At 42.6% G+C, this 12,778-nt stretch overlaps 1 protein-coding gene across 2 annotated transcripts in view; it reads right to left on the bottom strand.

Moving 5' to 3' along the window:
* The window catches only part of ERICH6B (glutamate rich 6B), a 2,074,788-nt gene that overhangs the window by 1,982,297 nt on the left and 79,713 nt on the right, over positions 1-12,778 (bottom strand). For both annotated transcript variants that reach the window (XM_069640454.1, XM_069640457.1), the window contains exon 2: positions 8,139-8,230. The gene's annotated coding sequence lies outside the window, so the exon portion shown is untranslated. The remainder of the gene's footprint in view (positions 1-8,138; positions 8,231-12,778) is intronic.

The following is a 12,778-nucleotide window of genomic DNA, read 5'->3' as shown; positions in this document are numbered from 1 at the left end:
AAAGCATTTTTTTTTCTGTTCCGAAATGCTCTAGCGTTTCGGAAGAGAAAATAAAAATGTCAAAAAATGGCCACTGTGAAAGGTAAAACTAAATCTGTTTTACCTTTCCATGGTGGCCATTGAAAATCATTTTCAAAAAAGTAAACAAACAAAATGGCCACCATGGAAAGGGAAAACAGATTTAGTCTCCCTTTCCATGGCAGCCATTCAAAAAATAGGAAAATGGCCACCATGGAAAGGACCGAAGGGACTATTTGTAGTCCCTTCTTCCTTTACATGACGGGCTGTCGCAGATCGGGAGCAGACCCGCTGGGGACAGAAGTGTTCCCAGCGCCTCAGCTCCTGAAATGAACAGAAAAGAAGGTAAGTGGGGGTTGGAGGGTGAGGAAGGAATTCTGTGGATGGAGGAGGGGAGAGGGAAAGACTTACTTCATTTTCCGGTGAGCGGAGATGGCGCCCGCTAGCCTTGAGGAGGCTGAGGGTGGAGGGATTACCAACTTCTGAGCATCCCCATTGGCTGTGAGGACACCACGCCCCTCTTGCCGGGTACTAACCTTTTAAAGGAAATGCCCCACTTTATCACAGAAAACATGTCATTACATTTTAAAGCTTTGCTAGATGTGTACACTTAATGCACCCTGCATTTTCAATCTACACCCTTCCTATAGGTTACAAAATACCATTTACTTTTCAATAACTTGTCCTGAAAAATAACAATTTTATCCTCAGTATAATGTATGGGAGGAAGGGCCTCCCAGGCCCCCCTCCCTTCATTCCAAAATACACACACAATATGCTCATCCGTGGTTGGAAGCACACCTCTGGCCAAGGCGTGGGGCCACCATTGAATGACCCATAACTGTGCATGTTCCATTAACCATGAGACACCATTTTGTATTTACTACTAACTCCATTTTCTAGTGGTCCGTACAAAAACATTGAATGCAGCCCTGCACCTCTCCCCTTCATTCTCCGCGCACAGCCAGCATGCCAACCCCCCCACCTCCTCCACTCTGCCATCTCCGGGGCTGTCCTGTTCTCAAGGAAGCATGGGTGCAAAAAGTAACAGCTAAACACGATATCTCTCTTCTTCCTTTTACATCACTGCCCTGTGTGTGACCGGGCCAAAGCCTGGTCCTGGAAAATAAACATCTGTCTCCACAAACCTGCCTCCGCACCAGCAGACTTTTTCTAAAGAAATATAGACCACAAGCCCCCTAACCTCACCCCTCGTTTGATGTAACGGGTGCGTGACCTTCACCCGTGTGCCACTCCAGTTCGCCCCAACACTAATCCCATGTGTAGCCATATATTCTCCTTGTACTAGCAAACAGTAAAAACGCCCATAATACATCTAATGAAACAATTGATGAATGTGATACTGATATATTGCAGTAGATAAGACACCTGTACCCATGTACTCTTACTTTTTATCGTTCAGGTCAAATGTCTGAGTATCCAAATATTGCATGTTAAGGTCTATGAATTATGTTAAGATAAGTGTGGCCAAAGGGCAGATGTTAGATAGAACAAAACCCAGTGACGTGGACATTGCCTGACCCTGCACTCCGCCCAGATGAGCCCAGCTGAGCCGTGTGCACCACGAAGTAGCCAGTTCTGCACCAGCCAATCCGGGAGCACCAACCCTACAGCATCGATACTGTCCTGTCCCCTTTGTGCAATAATCACGACTTAATGTATGCCCTACAGTACATGTCATAGATGACGTCTTTTTTGTACTATAACATGTATTTTCTGGTGTTTGGGCAGAGCGCTCTCGGAGTAGCAGAGTCCTCTGTGTGCCCCATTCTAACTTTATATAAAGTATTTTCTTTTACCTCACGTGCACTTGCTCCTGGTCTCATTCCCTACTGGGGTGTGTTCATTAGTGTCTCTTATTTGGTTATTTAATTATAATTAGGGGGAATGCCAACTTTCAATAACTGACAGCATCATAAAAAATACATTACTTAAGCAATAAGCCCCGAGCAGGGGGGCATTACCACATCAGGTAATGTCCCGGGAACCATAGTTACAGGTCCTAGTGAAGTGAGGGTTTTAACAAAGGCCCCGGGGCATTAATTGAAGTGGTAATGCCCACCTGTGAGGGGATTATTTCTATTAGTACTTTTTTGTTTTATTTTGTTTCCTATTTTTTTGAATGGCCGCCATGGAAAGGGAGAAGGGACTACCTGTAGTCCCATCTCCCTTTTCATGGTGGCCATTTTGTTTGTTTACTTTTTTCCAAAAAAGACTTTGTTTTACCTTCCCTGGTGGCCATTTTCTTAAAAAAAAATTCTGTTCCCAAAACACTATGGTGTTTCGGAACATAAAATAAAATGCTTTAAGTACCACCGTTTTATTGGCCGGGGTACTAACAACAATAAGCCCCGAGTAGGGGGGGGGCATTACCACTTCAGGGGCCCATAGTTACAGGCTTGAATGAAGTGAGGGCCTTAACAAACAATGCTCCCCTGTGAGGGGATTATTGCTATTAGTACCCCTGCCCGTAAGACCGGGGTACTTAAAGCATTTTACACTACAGCGTTTCGGAACAGAAAAAAAAATGTCAAAAATGGCCACCAGGGAAGGGAAATCAAAGTCTTTTAGCTTTCTATGGTGGCCATTGAAAATTATTTTAAAAAAAGTAAACGAACAAAATGGCACCATTGAAGGGGAGAAGGGACTACATGTAGTCCCTTCTCCCCTTCCATGGCGGCCATTCAAAAAATAGGCAACAAAGTAAACCAAAAAAAGTGGCCGACATGGAAAGGAGAGAAGGGACTACGTGGAGTCCCTTCTCCCTTTCCATGAGGGCCTGTTGGAGATTCGCAGCGGATGCGCTGGGGACAGAAGTGTCCCCAGAGTGTCCGTTCCCAAAATGGGCAGAAAAGAAGGTAAGTGGAGGTGGGAGGGTGGGGAGGGAATTCTGTAGATGGGGAGGGGGGAGAGAAAGACTTAACTCATTCCCCGGCGAGGGAACCAATACTGCCCTTCACGGTCAGATGCAGTTATTGTTTGGGAAATGGTGGCACAACAACCAGATCTAGTGGACAAAATGATGCTTCACCCTGTCCTCACCACCAACCCTCTCCAGGTCCCCTCAATCAGTGAAAAGATTTGGTCCTGAAGAAGGCGACATGATAACGACTATGCCTTTCAGCTATAATGTGACCAATCATAGGTCCTTTGAGAGCAGCGCAAGGTGCAATATTTTTTGTTCTAGAGTATCTCCATTGTCCCTGAATGACCAAAAAGACATGTGTGTCATGAATACGATATTATGTATGATTTAGTCTTTGACTGTTTGTGTAATATTTATTCTACAATGCCTATTATTGGTTTTGTATTTGTCATGTAAGAATTTACTGTATGTCTCTGATGAATTATGTAATTATGTCCTTTGATATACTTTCTATGTAATTATTGAAATAGCCAAACATTGATCCTGCTATAACTCTTTAAAAAAACGTCCATTTACATGCATTTGTTAGTCTGACATTGTTTCATCCTTACACTTACAAAAGTCTGCTTACTTCGTTGTACACCAAACATATTGGATCCAACCCACTATATTCATTTCAGTAAATGAATAAGGTTCACAACTCTAAAAAAAAAAAAAATTCTCCCATCAGTAACCAACCTGACTTGCAATAATATCCACTACCAAACAGGTTTATTTATTCATTTGTTTATTTATTTATTTATGTGTTTTTGTTTATTTATTTACATATTTATTTATTTATTTATTTATTGTTGCACACAACTATGCCATATCACTGCCATATCAGAGCACTATTACACAATGTGGTTATTGCCGAGTTAGATTCATTAGGCCAACACCATTTTATGCTTCCAAATACATAGCAGAAAGCATAACAGCAAAATACATTAGTTATTGGTCTCAGAAATACTCTTCTGACACCTTAAAAGTGCAATCATCTTTCACTGGATAGGGCTCAATTTTTTGCCATTTAGCTAACACCCCGTTCACTTTAAATTAAGCCTGAAATTCCTGCTGCGTTCAAAGAGAGCTAAGCCACACAGTCAGTGTACATGATAGGAGGCAAACAATCCCAATATTAGTCATGTCCTCATTGTTGCAAGAAGCAGAATTTGCCATCCTTTTCCCTTGGAACTGTCCAAAAGAAAACTGAACATGTTGAAAAGTATTGAGTCTTGTCCTGAACACCAGGAAGAAGTAAAATACATTTGTTGCTATAGGCCTGCACTAATGAAGAACAATGCCACAAGCAGAGCAACCCATTGCCAAAATACTGAAGCAGGCCTGAAACGTTACTGCACCATGGCGGGCTTCTGAGCCACTGTACACATAAATAACATAGCCTGGTAATAAAGAAAACCCCAGTAAATATGCCCCAGAGTCAGGATATTTGCAGACACATTTTTTCATAAAACCTTCATTGGAAGATAAATAGTTTCAGTCCAATGTTGGTTCCACGGAATACAAAGCTAATGTTTCAATGTGATAGTTACAGAAATATGTTACTATGAGGAACAGCAAGACGTGGGAACCATCTGGGTGAGTGAATAGCTGAAGCCATGGGAGCGTATACTGGAATTGACAATTAAATGTTGCCACAGGTCACTGGTTTAGCTAATCTCACTAATTATGTTTGGTTCATCTGCATGGCGATACTTTCAGGATGACATGCAGCAAGTTAGTAAAAATTTCATAGGGATTGTTTAAAAACGTCATTAAGGGTTGTTCTTATGATGTCAGCAATAGGTGCTGACCAACGATGTAGAATTGTATAGGTCATTGTTTCGGTGTAACCCTGTCCAGATCCAGCAGGGAGAGAAGGATGTGTTTTTACAGGATATGACAATATGAAATGTTTCATTTACTAATTTGTTCAAATGCAAATTTTGTGGTTTTTATCTATAAATATTGAGTCCCAGAGTGGGCGGGATGAGGGTCTTTTGGGTTTTGGTTTCCTAATCAGTTGACCTCCCGGCCGTATATATTGCAATAATGAAGCTGTCTTTCTAAATTCTGTGCATTTCATGTTTGTTTCTGTGGATTATTTGGAGTCAGAAGGATAACTTTCAACAAAATTGTAAATGAATTATGTCAATCGCAATATAAACATACTTCTATGAGAAAAAAACATAAAACATATGGGCTTCATTACAAGTTTGCCAGTGGCGAAATAACATGCTGGTAATAACGTTTACCGGCACATTTCTGCATCGGCAAACTATACATTTGCGAGTGCGGGGGCTGATTTAGCTCCAGCGAAGAACTGGAGGTAAGTTACGCACCCCACCGGCAGAAAACTGCCGGTATTACCAGCACTGGTATTACCGCTGCCGGGAATACCATCAATCTCGGGAGGTTAGCTCAGCGGCAATGTGCTCGTCTTGGAAGCAAGATGACACGGAGCAACACAGGTTCGATCCCCGGGTCCGTGCTTAGAAACCTCGGGGTATTAAGCGTGTTATAAATAACATATCGTATCATATTATACCAATCACCCCAGGGAGTCCGATAAGACTCCATGGAAATGGGGTATTGCCAGCCTTCCCGCCACTTGAAATCTGCTGGCAATTTTGGGCAGACCAGGTGACAGGAACAGTTTACTGGTTGGTGGTATCCCGCTGGATTTACCAGTGGAATCCCACAAAATGTATAATGGTGCGCATAGTGTAATGGCTCCATAGCCCTGATCCAAATAGCCAGAACTTAACACTGATTCATCAAGCATTGCTAATCATTTTACGAAGCCAGTCACATGTATATTCCTAAATGGAAAGACATTGAGTAAACAAAATGTTTTCCAATTGTTTCAGGAAATGCAATTGGGTTATACTGAGAGGCAATGAGACTGGAAATGTATCTTACCGCGCAGGGGCAAAACTTGAAGTCCCTGTGTCCTAGTTTCTAACTTTTCTCCCTAAAGTCTGAGAATTCCATTACTCTGTATTAAATACTGTGCCATGATTCCTTTACTTTACATGCTAAGTAACTATGCTTTCCTGATCCAGGGTCTTATAGGGAAGGCAAGCAGGCTTATCTGTCTTGGTGTCTTGGACAAGCAGTACACATTCAAGGGCCTGATTTACAAAGTGTTTTACAATGGGAGGGTAAATTCCGTTGAAAGACTCTTTGTAAATCAGACCCCAAGTTTATCTGATCCTTTTCTCTCTTCCATGACATTACACTTTCCACGACGTGAAGGTCAGGCTTCATTGTTGAAAGAGTTACCTTGAGTAGACCCATCAGCAAGGCTTTCCACTCATTCAGGGGAGGAGGTGCTAATGCTTGAACCATCGACCGAAACCTGCTGGTCACGATATATTGTTTAATGTTTAGAACTGCAGTTGTTCATTACTTTGCAACATGGCTAACAAAGCTGAGAAGATGGTCAACAACATACAAACTCAAGGATATGCGGCAGATGATAGGGTTGGACAAAAAGATCAAAGAGCCATGGCATTAAGATATGTCTGATATTGCTCTCAATTCCCTCCTGAGGAAAGGCATAAACATTACTTGAAATGGCTTCGGCTTTCGAGCATGAGTTCAGCCATCTGGGTTTCAGACAGCTGTCTATTTGATGGATATCTTTCACAAATGCTACCTTTAGGTACTGTAGTGTCTTATCTGCATATTGGTGTACAGGGAACCCTACTCTGCCACCAGATCTATCTGCTGCTGATAAGCAGATTAAACACCATGTGTGATAAGCTCGTCCCCTGGGGCGCTGCACAATTATTGTGGGTTGGAAGTAGGAGGATTTGAGAAATTGGCTCAATTCAGGTAAAAGTGATGTAAACCACTTCTGGACTTTTCTCTTCCACAATAAGCATAGAAGGGCTAGTGTGAAAACTGTGCTCCGTGGTGAATCATGAGAGAGGTCACCAAGAAGCAGCGACAAGTAGGCATCATCCCTGGTCAGCATTTGAAGTGCGTCTTCCATCACTTGGAGATCCACTGCCCCAATACCACACTGGGGCTTGGAACCAGATTAACATCATAGAAGGAGATTGGCTTTATCGATGTGTGCCTGAAACTCAATTACAATGGCCCCACCTAGGGACAGTGAATAATACTTTACATATAATGTTACTGTAATGATCAAATGACTTCAAGGACGCCATGGGCCTGTAAAGACTGAAAGGTGTATCACGGGGGAACCTCTTGTGTAACCAGTTGAAGATGGGACAGAGCATTGGAGTGTATTCCCTATCCAATACCATGCAAAAAGTTATATGTTGTCTGTAAAATAATTAATTATCGCTATAGATGTCTGCGCAGAGTGGACTTTTTGATGGCTCAGCGAAAGGTTCACACAGTGTCCTACTGCCTTACAGAGGGTCAATGATTGGTTAATGTCTGCCTCTATTGTGTAGTTTTCAGAAGTATGTGACTTTCCTCTAACGCTCTCATTTATTTAAAATGCCTTCGCCTCGGGCCATAATTTGGGGAAGAGTCATCACCCCAAGAGATAATCACGCCTTGCGAGATCGATAAGGCTATTAGCACATAGTGGTTTTGGTAATATAGGTTTCAGAGTTGTGGTTGTAAATAAAACATGTTTACTAATGAATAAAATAAATACTCAAACCTGGTTAGCAAATTAAATGTACTTTTATCTTGTAATATTTATTTTAAAAAAGCGTGTCTTTGTAAGTGAAGCATTTTCATTGCAAACTTGCATTAGGCGTAATTTAATAAAAAAGCTTTCCACTTTTTAACCTTCTCTTTTGTGTGGCAAACTGGGCTTTCCAGTGGGGAGCAAATATCATCACAGAGAGGGAGCTGTTAAACAAAATAATGTCTGGAAGTTGCATTGTTCTTTCTCTGTGTGCTTCTGAAGTCAGACTATTCAGAATGCAGTCAATAACAGTATTTATTGACTGCACTCTATGCATTCTGATTAGCTGAGAGGAGGCCAATAATGATCTCCATGTGCTATTTAACCTTGAAGAATGTTACTGGACAATTCCTCAAATAAACAACATGTTTTGTCTTGTTCTATTTGACCAATTCAGTTGATGAACCCCTTTTAATACTGAATGGTATATAGTGTAAAGTTCTGACTAATCAGTGATATTGGGTCAGTGCAGGTATTTAAATCAACAGGGTAGATAATCAAATCTGAGATACTTACCTTAGTTTGGGTGACTGTCCAAACATGCTGCCGCAGAGTCTATAGTTGCAGCAGAATGCAAAATTCAACCTTCATTGACTTAGTGGAATTGTCTGCAAGTGAATTGAAATCTCTTAAAAATATAATATGGGAGGGCGGTCATAGCTGAGGTAGCAACATTTGAACATTGTTGAATAAAGGAGTAATTAAAGAGGGTACCTTCTAAATAACATGTACAAATGTGCTTGTGTTTTATGTCATTAAAGGAACAGAATAATTACTACATTGGTTCTGATAAAGGAAGGGCTATCACAGAACATTTCCATAACCTTCTGGATATCACAGCAAATATGCCCCGCAGCTCCCTTGCAACGCAGCTCACAAATTAGTCAGTTCAGTCAACATCATGAGGGGCATTCACTTCTGGGATTAATTCATCAGATGGGTGGGGATGCTGGAGAGAATTAAGCCTCTTCTATAAACAGTGTGTCTGAGCGTACATCGAACATGAAATCCCTTAAAGCCGCGTCAGAGCGATCAAGAATCCATGCATGAATGTCCTGCGGTCTTTGACTGTTTCCCATTTTACACATTTGTACCAACGTGTGGCATTGGTACATCAGCCCCTGCCATGGAGGTTGTGGCTGCTGTGCGCCTTGGGGAGCAATGGTTAGGGAGATGATAGAAACACTTGTGTACAGGTGAGTTATAAATTCCTCATCATATCATATCATAGACCAGAGATGAACGCACAGATAGTACTCTCTGATACAGAAGGAAGGTCCAGTGGCTCCCAAAGGCCCCACGAAACAAACAGGAGCGGGAGGATTCCAGAGGGTTTGAGGGATTGTGGGACGAGTAGAAGCTGAGCAAAATATGAGACTTTAGTTAAATATTATATCTAAATGACAGGCTCAGTTGTTGTTGTAAGTTGACCTAATAAATCTATTACTGCTGATGGTTTCAAAAGAATAGTTTTAGCACTTTGAAGTTAGAGTTAATGTCAAATATTGCAGTCTCATTTACATTTCATTGAATAGTAAATTAGTTGTTTTGCAATTCAAGGGAGGGGTCATGTGGCATCAGCACATCGCCACCTGCCGTGTTGGCTGTGACTCTTACGCGGGCCTGCTTCCGGGCACCTCGGGGGAGCCATGGTTAGAGTTCCTCGACGCACCCGGCAGGAGGCGTGGGGAAGCATGGGGCCGATGGGTGATGGAGTGGGCACAGAAAGATCGGTGGGTTAAAGCCAGTGGGGAGTTTTTTATTGTAAATAAAAAGGAATAATTCATGCCTGCTCAAGGCTCTGCTTCTCCTTTATAGTTCCTTGGGGCACACCACATGACGGAATTGGTATTATAATAGTATTTCCACAAAAGCTTGGTGACTTGTTTTCTTAGTTTGCCCTTTTGTATAAGGAACGCTAAAGTTGATTTGGTGACTTCTAAATAAAAATGTCCATGCTTTTATACTCAACCTATCATCTTAAAAATGTAAAAAATCTGGACTATATACACTTGAATAATATTACTCCAAAGGCCCCCTCGAACCCCATCTGGCTCTAACAAGCTGAGACCGTAAAGCCACCCTTGAAAGTTTTCCTTATTGGACATCTGAGCTGGGACCCATGGATCCAATCTATAAGAAGCCTAACACCATACATTGGGAGTCACATCACAGATCATGTGATTACCTGCCGGTGATTTAGGAGCAAGCTTAGCTGAATGTGCTTCCCAGCTGCCCATAGAAGGAGTGTGGCTCAAGCTACTCAGATTGGGGGTGGAGGGCAGTGATGGAACAATGTGAGCACACCATCTCATGTACACCTTTATTCCTCTTACTGCTGGCCCCATTGGACCTCAGACTTCTGTATCCAAAATATATTTTTTAGGTGCTCCCCTTGACAATTGGAAGGGTCCATGTAGCATCATGCCCCCTCAACTGAGCATATATCTGTTTGACCTAAAGGCAAAATGGAACTGTTTTCTTCAGATGCATTTCTACACACTAAAGGCATGGGGCCTCATTACGACTCAGGCGGTAAGGGTTTTACGGCGGCGTAAACAGCGCCGACCCTTACCGCCTGAGTACGAGGTCCCTTAGCGCCATGGCGGACTTAACACCTGCTTTTAGCAGGTGTTAAAATCCATGGCGCTAAGGGACCATGGAGTTAATTACGCCACCGTAATTTACGGTGGCGTAATTAACGCCTTCCCCACTCCCATTATGCCCTATGGGGCAAAAATGGGAATGGGGAAGGGTAAATGGGGATTGGGGACTTACCGCCCCGCCAACCTCGGAATGGGGCGGTAAGTCCGCCAACCACCATGGCGTAAACGTAGTTTACGCCATGGTGGTAAAGGTACGACCCAGGCGGTAACTTACCGCCTGGGTCGTAATGAGGCCCATGGTCTAGTAAAAAATGTTATTTAAAAAATAGATAGGCAACATAAAAAAAAATACTAGCATTCTCTTTTTTTAAACTTCCTATGTAAAATTTTGAGCTATTCAAGCTCAAAATTCGCAAAAGCAAGCACATGGGCGCATCCATTTTGTGAAATGGATGCCCTCCTATGCTGGCTTTTGCTTTTGCGGCACTAATGAAGGAAAAGCCAGCCAGCTGTAGTAAACAAAAGCTACCGCTGGGTGGTTTTCCCTTCATTAGTGCTATACGCAGAGGACGGAGGAGCCTGAGAAACTCGGAAAGAAAAACCGCAGCGTTTTCCAACACAACCGCGTTGTGTTTCTGCCTGCTGTGACGCGGTTGTGTTTACATGCCACGTAGTGTTTCTGCTTACAGCTGATTTCCCATTTGGGGCTCTCAGGCTCCCCGTGGGGAGCCTGAGAGCCCCAAATGGGAAATGCTAAATGCTGCGTTGTTTCTCCCTAAATCTGCTTTCCCATTTGGGGCTCTCGTGCTCCCCGTGGGGAGCCCGAGAGCCCCAAATGGGAAAGCAGATTCAGGCAGAAACAATGCGGTTGTTTTCCGCAATGCTGCGTTGTTTCTGCCTGAATCTGCTTTCCCATTTGGGGCTCTCGGGCTCCCCGTTGGGAGCCCGAGAGCCCCAAATGGGAAAGCAGATTCAGGCAGAAACACAACGCGGTTGTGTTGATAAACGCTGCGGTTTTTCTTTCCGAGTTTCTCAGGCTCCTCCGAGCCGGAGGAGCCTGAGAAACTTGGAAAGAAAAACCGCAGCGTTTTCCAACACAATAACGTTGTATTTATGTTTGCGGTCGCTTCAAAAGCGACTGCAAACATAAATAAAACGTTTTTAAAGCTGCGGTTTTATTTCTAAGTTTTCCGGGCTCCTCCAGCCCAGAAAACTTCGAAAAAAAACCGCAGCTAGTGCTTATTCTTTTTTTAAAATAAATAGCACTTACCGAGATTCAGCTGCAGCTTTCCTGCTCTGGTCTCCGGTCCCCGTCCTCCGTGTACAGCACTAATGAAGGGAAAGCCACCCAGCGGTAGCTTTTGTTTACTACAGCTGGCTGGCTTTTCCTTCATTAGTGCCGCAAAAGCAAAAGCCAGCACAGGAGGGCATCAATTTCACAAAATGGATGCGCCCATGTGCTTGCTTTTGCGAATTTTGAGCTTGAATAGCTCAAAATTTTACATAGGAAGTTTAAAAAAAGAGAATGCTAGTATTTTTTTTATGTTGCCTATCTATTTTTTAAATACATTTTTTTACTAGAGAATGCTAGTATTTTTTTTATGTTGCCTATCTATTTTTTAAATACATTTTTTTACTAGACCATGCCTTAAGGGTAGTCAAAGGGTTAATTTTCTAAAGAGAGCACAGTGAACACTGTTCTTAAGACCTACTTCCATGTCGCAGATCCTTCTATGAGGCAGGAGAGAGAGGGAGATTAGCTCTGATATTTACCCCTCATTGGTGGCAGGCAGAAGGAGTGCATCATAGCTTTTCAGTGGGGTGGCAGTGGTGGAAAAGGGAATAGATACCATCAACACAGCACAGTACACACTTCTTATATGCCCACTTCTGTGACACGTGCCACATCACGTGACCCTTCATCCATCAGGAGCCAGATCAGGTCTGAGTTTTCATCAGCATCCACGGGGGATGCCAGTGACGTAAAAGGCACATTTTGTCTCTGTAGTCCCACTGAATCCAGTGGAATTCTTTCACTGCAGGTACAGTGGGAGTTAACTTTTTCAAGCAAAGGTAGGTCCTAACTACCTGATTCAATGTTATCAGCTGTGTTTACATTTTATTTTTGATGTTTAGGTTTTGGGTGGGGAAAGGCCAGGATTGTTTGAGATTGAGGACCAGAATTTCACGCTTTTGGAATCAAGGAGACCAAGTGCTTCTATGTAGTAGACAGTGAATTCTTGAAGGGCACAAAGTGGGTAGTTTCTGCTTCCACATACAGATCAGCACATTACAGTAGAATGTATTCCTAAGATTGTTGGGTTATGAGAAGCGAGGGGATACAATTACTCTGCAAGATTGGTGATTGATGATCACATAGGATATGGAAAAGACTTTGCCTTCATTGTTCTAGGATCGATACATTCATTGTCATTTAATCAGTTCATAATACATGTTGACATGGAAAAATTAACCACACACTCTTTGGTTGGATTGTTGAACGTATTTAATAGCAGTCAGCAAAGCCAGTGTTGGGATGCATGTTCAGAT

The sequence above is a fragment of the Ambystoma mexicanum genome, chromosome 7q (genome assembly GCF_040938575.1).
Source record: "Ambystoma mexicanum isolate Mex_15411 chromosome 7q, UKY_AmexF1_1, whole genome shotgun sequence".
NCBI lineage: Eukaryota > Metazoa > Chordata > Amphibia > Caudata > Ambystomatidae > Ambystoma > Ambystoma mexicanum.
The sequence above is the reverse complement of the archived record's forward strand: the minus strand, read 5'-3'. Positions and strand labels throughout refer to the sequence as shown.